Here is a 20,481-nt window from a genome sequence, read left to right on the forward strand (position 1 = left end):
AACTTGCTGTTTTAAAATTACATGGGATAACATAATTTTAAGAAGGGCTTTTTATAAATTATAAATTTATACATATTATTTAGCTAAAAGGAATCTTTCTAGGATCTCATATAATATTGGATATTTCTAATTATAAATCTGATAAAAATTAGCCAAGTCACACTAAAGGATTTAAAAGATAACTAAGTGATTTGAATTTATAGAGAAACAATATCTAAAATATACCATTCTTGTGAACATTCTGGTTTTTTTATGGTTGTATTTTTGGCTGTTTCCTTTAGAACTAATTATATAAAATTAATGCAGGAAAAATAAAAGATGACTCTTCCTCATACCAACAGGCCATCTTCAAACCAATAGGCTCAACTCAATGGGCTAAAAATAACTGGATTTAGATACCTTGTCCATCTAATTACCAAGTCATTACTCACATTATGTTTCCCTTTCTTAACTGGAATAAAATGCAAGTGATAGCTATGGAAGATCTAAAAAAAAAATGTATACCATTTTGAGGAATGAGGAACTAGTATGTTTTCAGAATTAATGCTGTGGCAAAATAAAAAAATAGGGCAAATAAATACTTAGGTAAAAGATATGCTATAGAGAAGACTTTCATAATCATAAAGGAGATGTAAGAAATCAATAGATAAATTAAGCAAAAACAGTTGTAGGAAAATTGGAAATTAAAACAAAAAATTTGTTTACCCCCATATTCTTATGACAACACCACCACCAATAAAACCAAGTGAAATATTTTAAAAATTTAAGAAAGTTCTAAAGTACTTCAATTTTCTACTTATTATATCAAATATCTGTGTTTAAATTTGAAGAAAAAATTCACACCCTGAAAGCAGTCAAAATTAATTCATGTTAAAAATGTATCATCAAAACCTAACAGCTCACCAAAAGAAATATTTGTAGCAAATAAAAAATTCAAACATTTATTTATTTTTTTAAAAAAAATTATAGATAAAGAAGCAAAGTATTAAAAGGAGAGAAGACACACACAAACAGATAAATGTTAAGGGTGTGAGATGATGATTAATCTCATTGACCATTTAAAAATTCTAATTAAAGGAACAAGTAAAGGTTATTTTTAAAAGAATGTTCAAACAGTAATATTCAGTTTGGGCAAGGATGTGAAAAAACAAGTACACTATGATGATTGGAAATATGTCAAAACCAGGGAAAACTCATACATTTTGAGCTAGTAAATTAATTTCTCAGAATGCATTAAATAAGCCTGAATATTGTGAAATACCATATGAAAGCATTATATATACTGATTAGAAAGGCCTCAATTTTGAAAAATAAGAAAATTCTAAGAAAAATATAATTCATTGATTTAATAGTATTCTACAAAGCCTTCAAAATTATTTTTGTAACACTGAACTGACATGAAATGGTACTTTGAATTTACAAGAATTATATCAAAAAAGGGTGATACAAATTATTAATAATATTATTAACAGATATGTTATAATTAAACTTTTATGAAATATATTCATAGGAAAATAATTAAAAGCATACCAATTTTGTATTTGGAAGGTGATATGGATGGATATTTGGATATTTCCAAATCTCTTTCCAAAAAGCTCATGGGTATTTTCTAATCTCTTCCTTCCAAAATGCTTCTATCATTAAAATAATTGCATGAAGAACTGGAATAAAATAACTAATAGATGATTGTAATAAACAGAAAAGAGTTTAATTTTTTTAAATTTTTAATTACTGAACCCAAGTCAAGTACTTTACCTCTAAACAGCACCCCAGTCCCAAAGATTTGAAATTTAGTTTAATCATTAACTTTGTAGACTATAATTACTTCCTAAGGAATAATAAAGGATTAGAATTTGCATATTTCTGAATATTTTGACTTTCAAATTCTGTTACTTAGAATCTCAGAGATTCAGTGGATAAACAATTAGCTAAATTAAAATGAAGCAAATAAAAATATAATTTTTTGTACAGCACACATATTGAACATTAGATCTAGCATAATCAGCTCCAATATAAGACTATTTAGGTAATAAACAAAAATACTTATTTTGTGAAAGTCTTAAATTAGGCCACTATAAAAAAAATTCTAAAATGGAAGATTAATTTTCACCTCAACAACAAAGTTTATCAGGATAAAATGTTACATTGCATTAGAAAGAACATTAAATCAAATATCAATAAATGGGACAGCATCAAACTAAAAAGCTTCTTCACAGCAAAGAAAACAAACAAGAGGTTGAGGAGAGAGCTTAAAGAATGGGAGAAAATCTTTGCCACCTGTACCTCAGATAGGGCATTAATTTCCAGGATATACAAATAACTCAAAAAACTTAACACCCACCCCAAAATAAAAACACAATCAATAAATGGTCAAAGGAACTAAACAGATATTTCTCAAATGAAGAAATATGAATAGTTAACAAATAAATGAAAAAAAAAGTTCAACATCTCTAAAAATTAGAGGAAATGCAAATTAAAACTATACTGGAATTTCATCTCACTCTAGTCAGAATGGTGATTATTAAGAATACAAATACAATAAATGGTGGCAAGGATGTTGGGAAAAGGGTTCACTCCTACATTGAGATTGCAAATTGTTACAATGGCTCTGGAAAGCAGTACGGAGATTCCTCAGAAAACTATGAATGGAACCACTATTTGACCTAGTCATGCCACTCAGAACTCTACTTGGTTATCAGTTTCAATATATCAATAGCATTTAGATCATTGCTAGTTTGGGCTATTAAGTCAATTTTCTAATGAGCATTATTATCCATATATTTTTTGCAATTACATTTCTATTTCAGATATCTGAAGGTAAAAATTAATGTGAGCTAAACTGAGTTCAACATGACCGTCATGAAAAGATGTTCTCTTTTTATGATTTAATCCATTTTCTTTGATTATTAGTAGAGAATGTACATATTTATTTACATGCATTGGATTTTCTTAATCTATTAGCTGTCTTGTTATATATGCTTTTTTAGTGAATATTTTCAATGGTTTATAGTATTTCATATATAATTTATGTAATTTTATAATTTCAATTTTTTACCACTGTGCCTATTGTATACATGGAAAAACATTTTCTGTCAGTAACTTATTTATATTATCTTGCTCACTACAAGTTTGAAATGCTGATGAAATTTAATCTGTCAATTTTTCCCTATGGCTTCTGGCAAGATCATTCTAAAGATCAGTCTTTAGGTGGCCTTCAAAACTGTCCATTCCAAAGCCTTTGAGACAAGACTACTGTACTGGTTAAGGACATCTAATCCACAGCCAGATTTTCTAGATTTAAATTCTGTGCCACCCTCATTTTAGTAGGTCTGTTCAATAAGTGAGTATAGTTTCTTGGGTACATTTGGATTTTCAGCTCATCTATAAGTTGGATTTTTAAAGGGCTTAGAAAAGGGCCTGGAATGTGTTAAGTACTGCATAAATGTTTGCTAATATGTTATTCCTTCAAACATATTTTCTACTCTAAGTAGATGCATCTGTATCCATTTCCAAAATGTATACTTCATATCAACATTTATCTTAAATTGTTCTTATTTGTTAATAACCAAGTGACTATCCATTCTGTACTTCCCTAACACCAAGCCAGGCACATTAATAAATATGTTTCCTTTTCTTGTGGAACTTAGTTGAATGTTGGAAAGAGTGATGTTACAAAGTAATAATTGCTAGCAAAGAGAAAACTGTTAATAACAGATTGACTTCTTCAGGTCTGGGAAGTGTTTTGTTCCTTGAGTAAATTATGCTTCGGTTACAGTCTAAATGAAAAAACTGTTCTCTATAAAAGGAGAAAGACAGGCTATTGATGCAAAATTAATAGGCTGAGAATATGGTTCAGTGGTAGAACACTAGCCTAGTATGTATAAGGCCCTCAGTTTGATCCCCAGCACTGCAGAAAACAGAAGAAAAAGACATGCAAATTTGGCTAGGTAAAATTAATGAAATTATATTCTCAAATCATTTTTAACTAGCTTTATAAGGCTAGCCTTATAAATAAGGCATTTTTAAACAAGGTTTCCAAATATTGTTTCACAATTCTGTGCTTAAATAAGGAAGAATTCCTTCACTTCAGTTATTTGTATCAATTACATAACACAAATATTTGTGAATGACTTTTCAAAACTCTGGTCTTGAATTTAATTTTTCCTTGCTTATTCTCTTTCAGATACATTCATTGTACACTTAAATATATTATGATGTTTCTCTACAATATAAAAAAATGTTTCCAATATAACTTTGTTTCAATATATGTGTAGTTTAAATTAAAACTCAGGTGGAGGGCCATCTTATTTATATCAAGGGCAGGTTGATGGCTGTGCATTTGCCAAATTCTAAGTCAAGCTAGATTTTGTTATCTGAAGTTCTTTTGTAAAGCAAAAGTTATAACAGAAAGAGATTTAGATTCAATTGCTGCCATCTAAATTGAGACACCTGGAAAAGAAGATGATATTTTCTTCATCTATCTTTTCCACTGCTTTCATATTTCTCAGATTTGGCAGAAACAACAATAGAAAGATGAGCTTGGATGAGAATAAATTTGTATTTGTCTCTTTTTATGGAAGATTTATTAGTTTACTTTTTATTTATTAATTTTTTTTTACCTTTGAGAATTAAAATTTTTTGTCCTTAGAATGTAATGGATAAATAATACCACCCAGTGTGGTACAGGAAAAACCTCAGTACCTAAACTAGGTGCTGCTAAGGAAATTATTTTGTAAAAATAAATTTTAAAATTCTAAACAACATGTGGATTAAAATGACTAATAAGATAAAGATGATAGAAATGGGTTAGAGGAGTTTAAAGAAGGTGAGAGTGTACTGAAATGGAATAGCTATATCCACAATTTATGAGAAAATTCCATGAAAACTGCAATTATTATTATTATTAATCTTTCATAGTGCTGACTGGAAACTTACACTGGGTGTAAATGCTAGCCACTGAAGAAGGAAGAGTGAAGACATGTGAATGAACTAGCCTTCTGAATACCAGAGACCTGTGCTTGGCCTTCAACTACAGACACTATGTAAAGGTACAAATTATACGAAACAAATTGGCATTTTGTTTTTCGGTGTGATTTTTGTCACTTAAGACAATTGAAATTAGAGAGATTTTTATATTGATAGTTTTAGCTTAATATATAATGTTAATTAAAAGATTTCAAATAAATGTCATTGGAAAGCTTTTTCAGTTCCAGGAAAGGCTGTGATTTGGGGGCTCATATAAATTATAAACATCAGCAAAAGGCATAACTACTACATTACAAAAGGGCATTCATCCAGAAAAGCTAGATTCTAGACGACACCATCATCTAAGGAAAACCATTTAATGACTTGGAGTCTAGTAACATAGCTTTTAAAATAATAACATATACTAAAGAGTATTAATCTGCTATTTTTGTACCAAAAAAATACATTTCTTTTGATTCCCATCTCTATGAAAAAGGGCATACTAAGTTAACAAATAACACTAAAATACTGAAAACTCTGGATCTTCTTTTAAGTTCACTTTTTTTTTATAGCTAATTGTTGCAATATGTTTTTCTTTTACTGGCCATTAAAATGCTGCTGACCATCAAAATTTAAAACTTTCTATCACTCCCAAGTTCCATTCTACAGTTTAGAGAAGAAAGAAAGCAGTAAAGAATCCCACATAACTCATATAATGGTCAAACATCTTAAAAGCATGAGACGGTTTTAGAAATTCATAAAATTTGAGTTCATTTTGTTATTTTAAATTTTACAGCTATACTTAATGCACATGCTATAAGGTTTCTGGTATTTTTCCAAGATATACATTTTGCTTGGGGTGCTAATATAAATACAACTTGTATAGGGCTGGTATTGTGGCTCAGTGGTAGAGTGCTTGCCTAGCATGCACGAGGCACTGGGCTCGATCCTCAGCACCATATAAATGTAAAATAAAAATATTGTCCCCACCTAAAACTAAAAAAAAAAAAATACAACTTGTATACACAAACTGTAACTTGAAAGTGAATATAATCTATATCACAACAGCTTCTTGTTCTGTGTCCCTTGTATAATATAGTCAGGTTTTAGACCTCACTTATATTCTATTAATATTAAGAGACCACTATATGGCAAAACACTAAGTCTCCCATTTTAGCTTTTTCAGAAATAAAGTGGTAGGTACCCATTTCACATTGAATGAGTAGATAAAGATGATATAAGGGAACATCAGAGAATAGAGCAAACAATTGCATTTTGTAACAGTGGAGAGGCTATTCCTTAGAATATTTACACTTAAAAGAAATATCTTGATCTGCTATATCACTTCTTTTAAAAAAAAAAAACACAATGTACTTATTTTTTTTAGAGAGAGAGAGAGGAGAGAAAGAATTTTAATATTTGTTTTTTTTTAGTTTTCGGCGGACACAACATCTTTGTTTGTATGTGGTGCTGAGGATCGAACCCGGGCCGCACGCATGCCAGGCAAGCAAGCTACCGCTTGAGCCACATCCCCAGCCCCTATATCACTTCTTAAGAAAGAGCAATGGAAGAAAAATGTGCCAGACTTCAGACCCTATTGTAACAATATTTGAAATGTTATCTTATTTCCTTACTATCTAGTTACTTGGCTGAAAATTAATCATTCCCTCTTTTCTAAATAAAATTTTTTGAAGTAGATTTGTAAAGATTTTTGATTAGCACAATTACTTCAGCCACAACTTACTTTCTAACCCACAAGTCTAGCTTGAAACCAGGGGCACTTAACCCCTGAGCAACATGTCAGCCTTTTTTTAAGTTGCTCAGGTTATTGCTAAATTGCTGAGGCTGGTTTTGAACTTGTGATCCTCCTGCTTCAGCCACTGGAACCACTGGGATTACAGGCTTGTGCCACCATGACTAACACAATTCTAGCTTTTCTGAAGGTAATGTAAAACAAAAATAAAACTGTTTTTCCAATTTTTACATTTATCGACAATACAGTTGTGGATTGGTCATTTGTTCTGTCTGCATTTCAGTTTCCTCCAATATAAGTGGAAGTTAAAAATAATAGACAACACGTAGAGCTTTTGAAAAGATTAGGTAATACCACATACATGCACACACATATGCGTACTCTAACATGTAGTAGTATGTTGTCTTATATAAAACAGTCATTGATTGTGTGTAAAACATAGGGACAATTAATGAAAATAAAACAGATATAATTTTAAACACTTAAAACTATAAGAAAAGACTGATTTCTTGTATTTCTGTTTTTATAAAAAACTACTCAAAACTCAAAACAAATATTTTTCTGTGGCTAATGCAAATAGTGTCAATCTTTTTACCACATAAATGGTAACTCCTGTTTGTTTTTTTTATATTCTTTTTTAAAATTTGTTTTAATTTGATGCACATGACAGTACAATGATCTTGACATGTCATACATTTGAATCAGATGGGGTATAATTTCTCATTTTCCTGTTTTTTTTTTAAACATTAAAAAACAATGTTTTTTAAACATTGACAGGGTCAAACACTTAATGGTTTAATCAACCACCTTATCTGCAAACATGTTCCTCAGGATAGTTCAAAATGTCTGACTGTATGTCCAAATAATTCATCATTATAAAGGTCTACATAACAATAAATTTTAGTGAGGATGTGGAGAAAAGGGTACACTCAACATTGGTGGTGGAACTGCAAACTGGTGCAACCAGAAAACTTGGAATGGAACCACCATTTGACTCAGTTATCCTACTCCTTAATATATACTCAAAGGACTTAAAATCAACATAGTCAATGCAATAGCCACATCAATGTTTACAGTAACTCAGTTCACAACAGTCAACCTATGAAACCCACTAGGTACCCTTCAAGAGATGAATGGATAAAGAAAATGTGGTTTATATACACAATGGAATATTACTCAGCCATAAAAAAAATAATGATCTTATGACTTTTGCCAGTAAATGAATGATCTGGGGACGATCATCCTAAGCCAAATAAGCTCATTCCAAAAAACTAAAGGTTGAGTGTTCTCTCTGATATGTGGATGTTAACACATAACAAGGATGGGAGTATAATAGAAGTTCAGTAGATTAGACAAAGTGGAATGAAGTGAAGGGAGGGGGACAGGAATTGAAAAGACCATGGAATAAATCTGGCTTAACTTTCTTTATGTCAACATATGAATACACCACCAGTGAATCTCCACATCATGTACAATCACAAGATTGGGTTCATAATTAGAATAGGATGTACTCCTTGTTTGTATAAATATATCAAAATATACTCTAATATCATGTGTACCTAGGAATAATAAATATAAAAATTTTTAAAAGTTTTAAATGGTATTTTATGCTTATAGGATAATAACATTGAAACCAATATCCTATTACATGAGTGTATTACTTCTTTGTTTATTGTGTTATATACCTGGTATTATATTAGTATTATACTTACTGTTTAGACAGTTTAGGATTTATAGCAATATTGAATAAACAATACGGTCTTCAGTGTGTATCTTGTCCTTTGATCCTCTGGGCAATGTCTCACAGAGCAAAAGGTTTTAATATTTGAATATTTAAAAAGTCCATCACAGATAGTACAGCTAGCTGATCAATTCTTCCTTTCATGAATCATGAATTTAGTGTTATATATAAAAAAGTTACTTCCAAATTCAAGACATCTAGATTTTCTTTTATGTTACGTTCTAAGAATTTCATAATTTTGTGGTTTGCATTTAAGTCTATGAATCCTTCTGAGTTAGTTATGTAAAGCCTATAAGGTAAGGCTGTAAGATTTGTATTTAGATTCATTCTTTTTAATTTGGATGTGCAATTGTTCCAGCTCCATTGGTTAAAAAGTCGACCTATCTTTTATTTGTCCTGAATTTGCTCCTTTGTCAAAGATCAGCTCATAACATTGATGTGAATGTGTTTCTGTGCTCTGTCTTCTGTTACATTGATAAGTTTGTCTCTACTTCACCAACATAATTTTTCCTAACCCAACCTCATTTCTAAATAAGAAATTTTTTATGGAAGTCTCTGAAAACCAAAAGATTGCTCCCTCCATTGGCAAAAGAGAAATCCAACCTCTTGAGTATAGAGTAGGGATAAGGGAGACCTGAAAATCAACTTCTTCATTTCACATTACCATGTCGCCAATCTTTCTGTAAACAAATTACTATTTCAAAAGAGTACACTCTATTAGCATATGATCTGCCCATGTCTATAAAAATCACTTGTATTCATCTTTCAATAAATTCTTATATGCTACTACTATTTAAAATTAAAAGTCTAAACACTAAATTTAAGGTTTTTATTATTTATAAAATATCTCTGTGCTTTTATACTTTTTTTTTCTAAGAAGAAAGTTTTGGGGTAAAAATGTGGAATGCTTCACAAATTTGCTTGTCATTCTGGTGCAGGGACCATGTTAATCTCTGGATTGCTCCAATATGTGCGGCTAATGTGAGCCCAGTACTTTTATATTTCTAATTACCAAAATGTAAGTCAAATGTCACAGATTTCTAAAACATCCATTCCATCTTATAGATAACTATACTTAACCATCTATCACATCTCCTTTTAATTTTATTGTTTTGGAGTGTCCTGTTAAAAATAAAACAGTCCTCCATATTTATGCACTATATATTTTATTCTATGATAAACTTTCTTTGCATTCATCATTTACATCTGAGAAATAGTTCCATATCAGTGCCAATACTTGTATTTTACTCTTTTTTCAGTGGTCATAAGAACCCATAATACAGATGAATCAAGTTACTTTTGTCCTTTTCTGATGATGTTTTACTTCCCTTTTTTAGTATTATAAGCACTGTAGTTATCTTTGTATATATGCCCTTGCTCATGTGGGAAAATATTTTGGGTTATTATTAAAATAATATTATTAAAATAAGTTGGGGGGCTGGGGATGTGACTCAAGCGGTAAATGTGCTCGCCTGGCATGTGCAGGACGCTGGGTTCCATCCTTAGCACCACATAAAAATAAAATAAAGATGTTGTGTCCACCGAAAACTGAAAAATAAATATTAAAAAAATTCTCTCTCTTCCCTCTTCCTCTCGCTCTTTAAAAAAAAAAGTTAAAAAATAAGTTGGATTATTAAGAATGGAAATTGATAGCCTACAAGATTGCTCTCATAAAGTTTTCAACAATTCACACAATAAGGTAATAATTTTCTTAACAGTGAAAAAGAATATCTTCTACTTCATGTTGAATAATAAATCTTTACATTTTTGCCATATTGATGATGAAAACTAGTATCTCATTTTTGCTTTTGTAGGATATTTGAATTTTTTCTCTATTTTTACTTTCAACAAGAGTAGCACTAAGAAATTTAATATTTACATATCATTGCCATTCTTAATATCTTACTCATATTTCATTGATATCCTTTCATGTATTTTTTTTACTTGAGTCTCTCTCAAAGCAGCCTAAAATCCATTAATGATTGGTGGGTCTCTGATTCTCCAAAGGTTGAGGTGAACCTTTGTTGATTTTATTTTTCTGTGTCCCTCTGCAACTTTGCCCCAATTCTACAAGCCTTTAGCAGACCCAGGTCAAAGCTTCAGTTTTCTGACTGAAGAACTATGTTGGAGACCTTCAGAAATAGGAAAGGGGTAAGAGAAACACTAGGGACAATGACCCCATCAAATTGATTGTAAACTAAAAGTCTTTATTCCAAACCATATTACTGTATATTTTATTCTAATCAGCATAATTCAACTGATAGGCCACCTTTCAGGCTGAAGGCACACACACTGGACACACAAGCAAAACTTTAAAAATGGAGTTAGACAAAATGGTAAGAAATAGAACCTGTGGCCTCAATGTGAGCAAATACATTAACTTTTGTGACAAGAGGGGCTTTATCGACAAGATGTGTTTAAGTTTAGTATTCAAAATGGGGACATTATCTGGAATTATCCATAGGCACACATAGTAATCACAAAGGTCTTCAAAACTGGAATATGAAAGCAATAGAGCTCAGAGTTTTGAGATATGAGAGTTTGACTCATCATTGTTGGCTCTGATAGTTGGTACTGGGAGCCAGGAGCCAAGGAATACAGAAAATCATCTGAAAGTAGAAAAGACCAAAACAAAGACTCTACTATAGCCTGAAGAAGTGAATATAGACCTGTTGACACCTACGGGTTAGTCCAGTGAGACTGGCATTGGCCTTCTAGAATAAAAGTTCAAGATAATTAATGCATATCATTTTAAATCAGAGACTGTGATAATTTATTACTGTAGAAATAAAGTAAAAACACATTTTTAACATAAAAATTAAATTGATAAAACTGTAGTAAGATTGTCAAAGAACAAGAATCTTGAACTGTAATATTAAGGATGAAATGGGATTTATCACCATAGGATGACAGGAATTATAAGTAAGGATAGTTAGAGAAAACCAGAAAAATTCTATGGTGATAAATATTACTTATTCAATGAAATGAACCAAATACCTTTACAGATACAAATTATTGAAATTCAACCAAGAAGAAACAGATGCTCTGAAGAGTTTCAATCTTTTAGGAAACTTGAAAACATAAAAGGCCCAGGATAGTCAAAGCAATCTTTAGCAAGAAAAGTGAAGCAAGAGGTATCATAATACCAGACCTTAAATTATACTACAGAGGGGCTGGGGATGTGGCTCAAGCGGTAGCTCGCTCGCCTGGCATGCGTGCGGCCCAGGTTCGATTCTCAGCACCACACACAAACAAAAATGTTGTGTCCGCCAATAACTAAAAAATAAATATTAAAATTCTCTCTCTCTCTTTCTCTCTCTCCCTCTCTCACTCTCTCTTTAAAAAAAATAAATAGAAAAAAATTATACTACAGAACTATAATAACAAAAATGGCATGGTATTGGCTCCAAAACAGACATGAAGACCATGGTACAGAATGGAAGACACAGAGATAACCCTGCATAAAGAGAGTTACCTCATACTAGACAAAGGTGCCATAAACATACAGTGGAGGAAAGATAGCCTCTTGAACAAATGGTGCTGTGAAAACTGGAAATCCATATGTAGCAAAATGAAATAAGTCCCCATCTCCAACACTGCACGAAATTCAACTCAAAGTGGATCAAGGACCCAGGCATTAGGCCAGAGACCTTGCACCTACAAGAAGAAAAAGTAGGACCAAATCTCTACCACGCTGGCTTAGGAACTGAATTCCTCAAAAAGACTCCTAAAGTTCAAAAAGTAAAACCAAGAATTAATAAATGGAATGGTATCAAACTAAAAAGCCTCTCCACAGCAAAGGAAACAATTAAGAACTTGAAGAGAGAGCAAACAGAACAGGAAAAAAAATCTTTGCCACCTGCACCTCAGAGAGAGCACTGGTTTCCAGGATATTAAAAAAAAAAATTAAAAACTTAATACCAAATAGCAAATAACCCAATCAATAAATGGGCAAAGAAACTGAACAGACACTTCACAGAAGAAGAAATACAAATAGTCAACAAATATATGAAAAAAGTTCAGCATTTCTAGCAATTACAGAAATGCAACTTAAAACTACTCTGAGATTTCATCTCACTCCAGTCAGAATGGTAATTTCAAGAATACAAGTAATAATAAATTTTGACAAAGATGTGGGGAAAAGGTTACACTCACACATTTCAGGTAGGACTACAAATTGGTGCAACCACTCTGGAAAGCAGTACAGAAATTCCTCAGACAACTTGGAAAGGAACCACCATTTATTTGATTCAGTTATTCTACTCCTTGGCATACCCAAAGGACTGAAAACCAGAATACAGCAGTGAGACAGCCACGTCATTGTCTATAGCAGCTCAATTCACAATAGCTAAGCTATGGAACCAACCTAGATGTCCTTCAAAAGATGAATGGCTAAAGAAAATGTGGTACATGTACAGAATGCAATATTACACAGCCTTTAAGAAAGAATGAAATCATGGCATTTGCTGGTAAATGAATGGAACTGAGACAATCATGCTAAGTGAAATAAGCCAGTTACAAAAAACCAAAGGTCAAATATTCTTCCTGATATACAGATACTAACTCATAATAAGCAGGTGGAGAGGAAAGAATAGAAGTTCATTGAATTAGACAAAGGGAAATAAAACAATGGAGAAAGGATAATAGGAAAGAAAGTAGAATGAATTGGACATAACTTTTCTATGTTCATATTTGAATACATGACCAGTGTAACTCCACATTATGTAAAACACAAATAGGGGAATTTATACTTAATGTATGTATGATATATCAAAATATATTCTACTGTCATGTATAACAAAAAAGATAAAATAAATCAAAAAAATAAGGAACTTGAATTTGTAATTTAAATCCTTACCCCCAAGTCCTCCTTGGTTATAATGTTAGTGGTGGTTGCTGCCAAACATTTGGATAGAACACAAATTCCTCAAAATTTCCCCCAGAAAGTAGAACAGGAGGTAATCTTTACTGACTCATTTTATGAAGTCATTATTATTACAGTAATATCAAAGTCAAACAGAAATATTATAAAAAATAAGAAGGAAGAGGAAGATGCAAAACTCCTTAATAAATATTATATACAATGTTTGTGCATGTGTGCAGGTGTGTGTGTATAAAATACACCACAAGCAATGGGATTTATTCCCAAGGGTATATCTGGTGCAATATCTGAACATGCACATAATCAACTGTAGTAGTAGTATAAAAAAAATAAAATGATCATTTTTAAATGATGCTGAAAAAAGAATATGCCAAAATTCATTATCTATTCATAATAAAAAAAATGCTCAGGAAAGTAGGAATAGTAAGGAACTTCCTTAATCTGATGAAAGGCATATATGAAAACCATAAGTAACCTTATACTTAATGGTAAAATAATAAATGCTTTTCCCCCTAGTTGAAAAAAAAGTAATATATTCTTTTTAACTTCAATCTAAATTTGTGCTGGAAGTCCCAACCATTGCAACAGAGCTAGAAAAATTAATAAAGAAAATAAAAATTGAAAGATTAGGAATCTGTTCTTATTCATAAGTAACATGATTGTCTACAGAGAAAATTTCAAAGAGTCCCCAAAGAACTCCTAAGGTCACAGGATAAAAGAACAATATACAAAAGCCAATTTTATTTCTGCATAATACTAATGTATGGCAATATCCTGATATTTAAAAAGGCAATACCACTTACAAAGCCTCAAAAATATTTTGGTATAAGCCTATCAAAACATATACAGAATTTATATACTGAAAACCTTTTTTATGAAGCTACTGTAATCAAAATAATATGGTATAAGTGAAGATAGACACACAGATCAGTGGAACAGAAAAGAGTCTAAAAATATATAGGCAAGTGATTTTCTTCTTCTTCTTCTTTTTTTTTTTTTTTTTTTTTTTTTTGCAGTACTGGGGATTGAGCCCAGAAGTACTCTACCACTGAGCTACATACCCAGCCTGTTTTAATTTGAATTTTTTTTTTTGATTCACGATCATGCTAAGTTGCTGAGGCTTGCCTTAAACTTCCTATCCTCCAGCCTTGGCCTCTGGAGTTGCTGGTATTATAGACATGTCCCACCACACCTAGATATGGATAGGTAATTTTTGACAAACTACAAAAAATATTCAGTGGGAAAAAATATTCAACAAATGAATTTGGAAAAATTGGACATCATTATGCAATAAAAAGAATCTGACTTAAACCTAACAATCCAAAATTGAACTCATATATCATGATCTAAATAATGAAATGTAAATTCATGGAACTACTAGGAAAAAAAATTATAGAAAAGACCACATTTATGACCTGGTAATAGGCAAAGAGTTTTTAGACATGATACTAAAAGCACAAGAAATAAAATAAAATAATTGTCATGAAAATTTAAGACCTCTGCTTTTCAGAAGGCACTAGTATTGACTGGAGAAAATAAGTGGGTGCAGTGGCTAATGCCTTTAATCCCAGAGACTCTGGAGGCTGCGACAAGAAGATCTTAGGGAAATACTCAGTAACTTGGAAAGACCTTGTGTCAAAATAAATAGTAAAAAGGACTGGGGATGGAGCTCAGTGGTAAAGTACCCCTGGTTTCAATTCCCAGTTCCTTCCTCCCTCCCCCAAAAAAATAGAATTGGAGAAAATACTGTCAAATCATTTATTTGGCAAAAAACATCTCCAGAATAAATAAAGAACTTCAAAACTTAATGATGATGATGATGATGATGATGTTGATGATGATAACAACAACTTAAAAAACCCTGACAATACCAAGCACTGGTGAGAATATGGACCAACTAGAACATTCATAAATTTCTAGTGGGCAGTTTTTGGTTACATTTACCTATGACCCAGCAATACACTTCTGAAATTAGAGAAATGAAAATTTATATACACAAAATATTTATTTGAATATATATACATACACACACACACACACACACATATATATATAGCATCCCTATTCATAATCACTAAAAATGGTAAAGAAACAAGCTCATGCTAGATTCTGACAACTTATTACTTAGATAGCAAAAGAAAGTGAGCAAAAATGCTAACTCCCTATGTCCCTTATTCTATAGGATGACACTGAGAAAAAGAAGCCAAATAATATAAAGACATAACACAAGTGACAGAAGTAACCTGTGGCTGAAGATCCAATTTCATGTTGCAGATAAGTAGTTTTATAGTTTATTTGTACCCTGAGGAAGTAGTCAAAGAGCTTCATTTCCTTATTAATACCCAGGTAGACCCAGGGCATTCTACCAAGACAAATCAACTGTAGTCATGCCTTGCCCAAATTGCCTGTGTAGAGATAAGCAAGGCAGATGCATACCATATGCTTTAGAAATTACACTCCTGGATCAGAGATGTCTTAGAGAATGAAAAAAATATATATATGTCCACGAAAAACTGTACATAAATATTTATAGAAACTCTGTCATAATCATACAAATTGAAAAAAATCCAAATGTTCTTGAGCAGTAGATGAACAAATTGTGATGCATTCTTGCCATGACATACTACTCAACTATAAACAAGAGTGATTCATAGACTCAACAAATTGTAAAAAACTGAAAGGGTAAAGTTTCTAAGCTGGAAAGCTTGAATTAAAATGTAAAAGACTAGGTATTATTAAGTTCCTCTGTTACACCCAGATTCCTGAGATAGTTAAGACAACGCCCTACTAGCCATTTAGCCTAGGGCCCTGTGCAGTTTGTCACAGGGCCCGAACCAATCAGTTTGAATGTGTATCCCGCTTAGGAGTGACCAATCACCCCCCCCCCCCCCCCCCCCCCCCCGCCAGACCTGTTCCTGCCAATGAATGTGCCAATCACGTCTCAGAGTTGTTGTTCAATTTTCCCGCACCTCATGATGATTTGTTCTGATGTATGCAAAGCCCACTGCCCTCTCCAGAAAGTGTACTTAAGCTCTGCTTGATCTCTGCTCTGGGCTCTGGGCTGCTCTCCCTTCTTGAGTGAGCATGGAGCCCCAGCGCGCTGGAATGGATCCCCAATAAATCCCCTTTTGCCAATTGCATGGAGTCAGTCTCTTGTGTGGTAACAAAATCACTGTGTTTAGGGCTGGAGATGTGGCTCAAGTGGTAGAGTGCTTGCCTGGCATGCGTGTGGCCCAGGTTCGATCCTCAGCACCACATACAAACAAAGATGTTGTGTCCGCCGAAAACTAAAAAATAAATATTAAAATTCTCTCTCTCTCTCTCTCTCTCTCTCTCTCTTTAAAAAAAAATCACTGTGTTTTAGATTGTAGGTTTGTGTTTTATTTAGTGCAATTGTCTCACTTTTTAAAAATGTTATCCTTATTAATTCCTTTTTTGTTGGTTTATTTCGGTAAAACAGAAAATATTTGCTGAATTATTTAAAACATAAAATTTATCATTCTAACTTCCCACCCCCTTCTCTTTTTGGAGCTGGAGATCCAAGCCTAGATAAGCACATCCCCATATCAACTTCAAACAGTTTTACATATACAATTTAGTAGCAGTGGTATTGAATGAAAAACCAGCCTCTATCTCAGAGCAAAGCCTGTCCAAGGAAGGGACATGACCTTTGTCCTTGAAAAGACCCACAGAGCACTCCTAGGCACATTCCCACCCTGCTAAGTTGTTTATCTTCAAATAACAGGAGAGATCTGCTGGGCCAGGTGTCCCTGACTCAGTCAGGCTAGGTGGGGACCCATAGTAACCCCCTAGTAGCCACCAATCAGCATGAGACAAGGAAATACCTGGGATGCCAGATGACCCTCCCAGTAGTTCATAGTGGTTGATAACGTGTTGGGAAACCATGTAGTTCAGCACATACACCCCTCTTGGCTTAAACCAATCAGTTCAAATGAATACCCCACTTGTAGTAACCAATCACCCCTATCCAACTTGTTCCCGCCAGTGAATGCTAATCATGTTTTAGAGTTGTTATTTGATTTTCTCGCGGTGTGTGATAATTTGCTAAGAGTTGCTATGATGTATGTGAGGTCCCTGCCTTCTCCAAAGAATGTATAAAACTGCTGCAAACCCTGGGCTGGGTGCCTCTCAGCGTCACCAGTTGCTGTGTGGTCACCAGTTGCTGTGTGTGCGTGGGCGCGCACGCGCGGAGGACCGAGCTAGCTCGCAATAAACATCTCTTTGCTGCTTACATTGATCTTGGGTCTCTGGTGGTCTTTGGGGGGGTCCCAAATTCAAGCATAACATTGAATACATTCACATTGTTTTGGTTCCATCTACAGATTTCCCATCACCCCACACTAAAATTCTGTACTCATTAAACATACACTTGCCATTCAATAGTAACTACTATTCTACTTTTTACCTCTATGAATTAGATAATTCTAGGTCTCACTTCTCAGGACAATCAAAGAATCTTTGTCTTTTTGTGTCTGAATTATTTTATTTAACACATTTTTAGCAATCAACCACCATTCCTTTTTAAAGGCTAAGTTATGATTTCAAATATTTATGCAGTATTTTGTTTATCCACTTATCCCTTTAAGGACATCTTAGTTATTTCAATTTTTTGAATGTTGGAAATAATTCTATTGTGAACATTAGTGAACAAATATCTCTTCATATCTCTGCTTTTAATTATTTTGCATATATATCTGGAAGTAAATTTTTTTTCTTTTTAGTTTTAAATAGACATAATACCTTTATTTTATTTGTTTTTATATGGTGCTGAGGATTCAACCCAGTGCCTCACACATGCTAGGCAAGTGTAGGTATAACCACAGCCCTTGAAGTGGAACTTTTGATTCATGTGGTAATAAACACCGTTTTCCCCAGTGGCTCTACCATGTTACATTACTACCAGGATTCCAATACACAGGGATTCCAATTTCTTTACATCTCATTTTCTGGTTTATTTTTAATTCTTTATATATCCATGGAAACAAAAATTTTATTCTTTATTTCATATGGAATGTACTTTTTGTTATGAGATAAATAATTGATTTCACATTTTATGGCAAAAATGGACAGTAAATTGTCAAAAAATGGCATTACTTATTTTTCCAAAATAGTCAATAATACTACTTACACTCCTATTCCATATGCATGTTATGGTTTCTCTATTGTTATTCATAGATCTATTTGCTTGTTATTGTGCCAGTAGTATACTGTTTTAATTATGATGGCTTTTATAATTAACTTAATATTTGGTACCGGTCTTGACTCATATTATTTTCTCAATAGTTTAATTTAATGCTGCCCTTGGACCCACCTGTCTAGACCAATGCTATTCAGACAGAATGCCAGTCCATAAAGAAAGAAAAAACTGGTGCCAGAATGTAAATTATATAGGGCAGTAAGTGAACTGTTTATCTGATAGAATGACATGTTTGATGAATAAACCAATGTATTGATATACATTGATATACATTTTAATAAATAATTAGTAAAAATTAATAATTCAGGTCAGTTGTTGATGGGTAGACTACATTAGTGTAACACTGGTTTATACTTCTAGGCCAGGAGTAATCTAAAACCAGGGTCCGGTGTTTGATCTAGGGGATTTTGTTTTGTTTTACCTGCTTTCCTATCATTATTCCATTTCCTTTTTTTGTTTTTGTTGACTTTCTCACTGGCTCCAACTGAAGGATTTAGAGAAACTGAGAATTAGGACTTTCTTTAGGGCTTAGGCAGCATATAATTCCAGGTAAAATCACTGCTTTCATTGCTAATGCACTAACTAGATGGAATTTTATTTTTTGAGTGGTAGGAAAACTGCTATGAAATGAAAATTCTGCATTCTTTCCTGCTCTATTATTTATAGTGTAAACTCTGGCTCTTTGAACTCACAAATCCTATTACTCTCCCTCTTACAATAAAGTCTTAGTTTCTAAACTACTGTTCTGGTTGTTGGATTAAAGCATTTTTCTTTGTGGATTTTAAATTCCTTAGGTTATCCTTAATCTTTCAGGAGAGAGAGAGAGTGAACACCAGGCGTGAGCTATATTATGGCTGAAGCAATGAAAAGGGAGAAGTAGTAGCTTGGAGAACAGTTACAATCTGGTAAAAATCAGTCATCAAAGGAGCCTTGAGCCAGGCCAAGGAGAATGTGCTTCTATGTTAGACATGCTTGTGGGACCTGTGCCTTTCCTAGAGATCTGGAGGAATATTTGGAACGTTATCTGATGACGAATGAACATTACATCCTATGCTGAATCATGGATAATCAGACTTTGTTAGGTGAGGCTTAAAGGAAAGAATGATCCCAGAAAGGAAAAAAAAAAATCACAAGTATTCAAACTGCATATGTATAGTAGAACCTTACACGGAGCATATTTTTTTTTAAATAATCTGATTATTTTACACTTCATAATCAGAAGAATTTGAAAATTGATGGGAAGTGTGCTTATAAGTGAGTAGGTCATAAATTTTCTATGAAATTAACAAGGGATGAGCAGAGGACTAAAGTGGCAGTACAGGGTGTGACCTGACTTTTAGGTAGTGCAATAAGAGGTCTTTGGCAGGACAAATCTGACATATCAGTCTTTCACATGTAAATATGCAGGGCATGATGTAATGTGGGACATGTTGCATCAGAAAAGAGGAAACCTAACTTGCTGGCTGCTACTTGCTTCCCAATCCTGGGGCCACAGGTGGCTAAGAGAGCACCTAAGGATTAGCCAGAAGGCATTGCCCTGGGTTGTGATGAAGAATTTGACTACCTCTAGGATAGGCTCAGAACCCTTCTGCCCTCAAGGACACATCATGTCTCCCATTACTGCCTGTAGGATGGGTGTAGATGTAAATTCTCCCCACCCTGCTGACCTTTACCCTGATTAGATCCTGTACATTATATTAGCTGTGTGTTTTCTTATTAAATGAGATCCTGCTTTGACTGTTCTCCCTGGCCCGCCTGATTGTCCACAGGGAGGGAGGGCTGGGTGTGGGCGGCCAGTCGACCTTTACCTTTCTTGGCCTGTCCTGGTCAGGCCGTGCTCCCCCAATCTCTCCCACAGGTCAGGAGGGAAGGGGGTGGGCTAAAAACCCCAACATAAATAAAATTTTATTCCATTTAAATTA

General features: G+C 33.2%; 1 protein-coding gene and 1 non-coding gene across 2 annotated transcripts in view; both read right to left on the reverse strand.

Moving 5' to 3' along the window:
• The window catches only part of Ctnna3 (catenin alpha 3), a 1,674,700-nt gene that overhangs the window by 457,699 nt on the left and 1,196,520 nt on the right, over positions 1-20,481 (reverse strand). The gene's annotated exons all lie outside the window — the stretch shown is intronic.
• Positions 9,353-9,456, reverse strand: LOC113187034 (U6 spliceosomal RNA). Its single transcript, XR_003301371.1, has one exon. It is a non-coding gene; the product is annotated as a U6 spliceosomal RNA (small nuclear RNA).

This window comes from Urocitellus parryii, chromosome 5, assembly GCF_045843805.1.
Source record: "Urocitellus parryii isolate mUroPar1 chromosome 5, mUroPar1.hap1, whole genome shotgun sequence".
NCBI classification, from domain to species: Eukaryota; Metazoa; Chordata; class Mammalia; order Rodentia; family Sciuridae; genus Urocitellus; species Urocitellus parryii.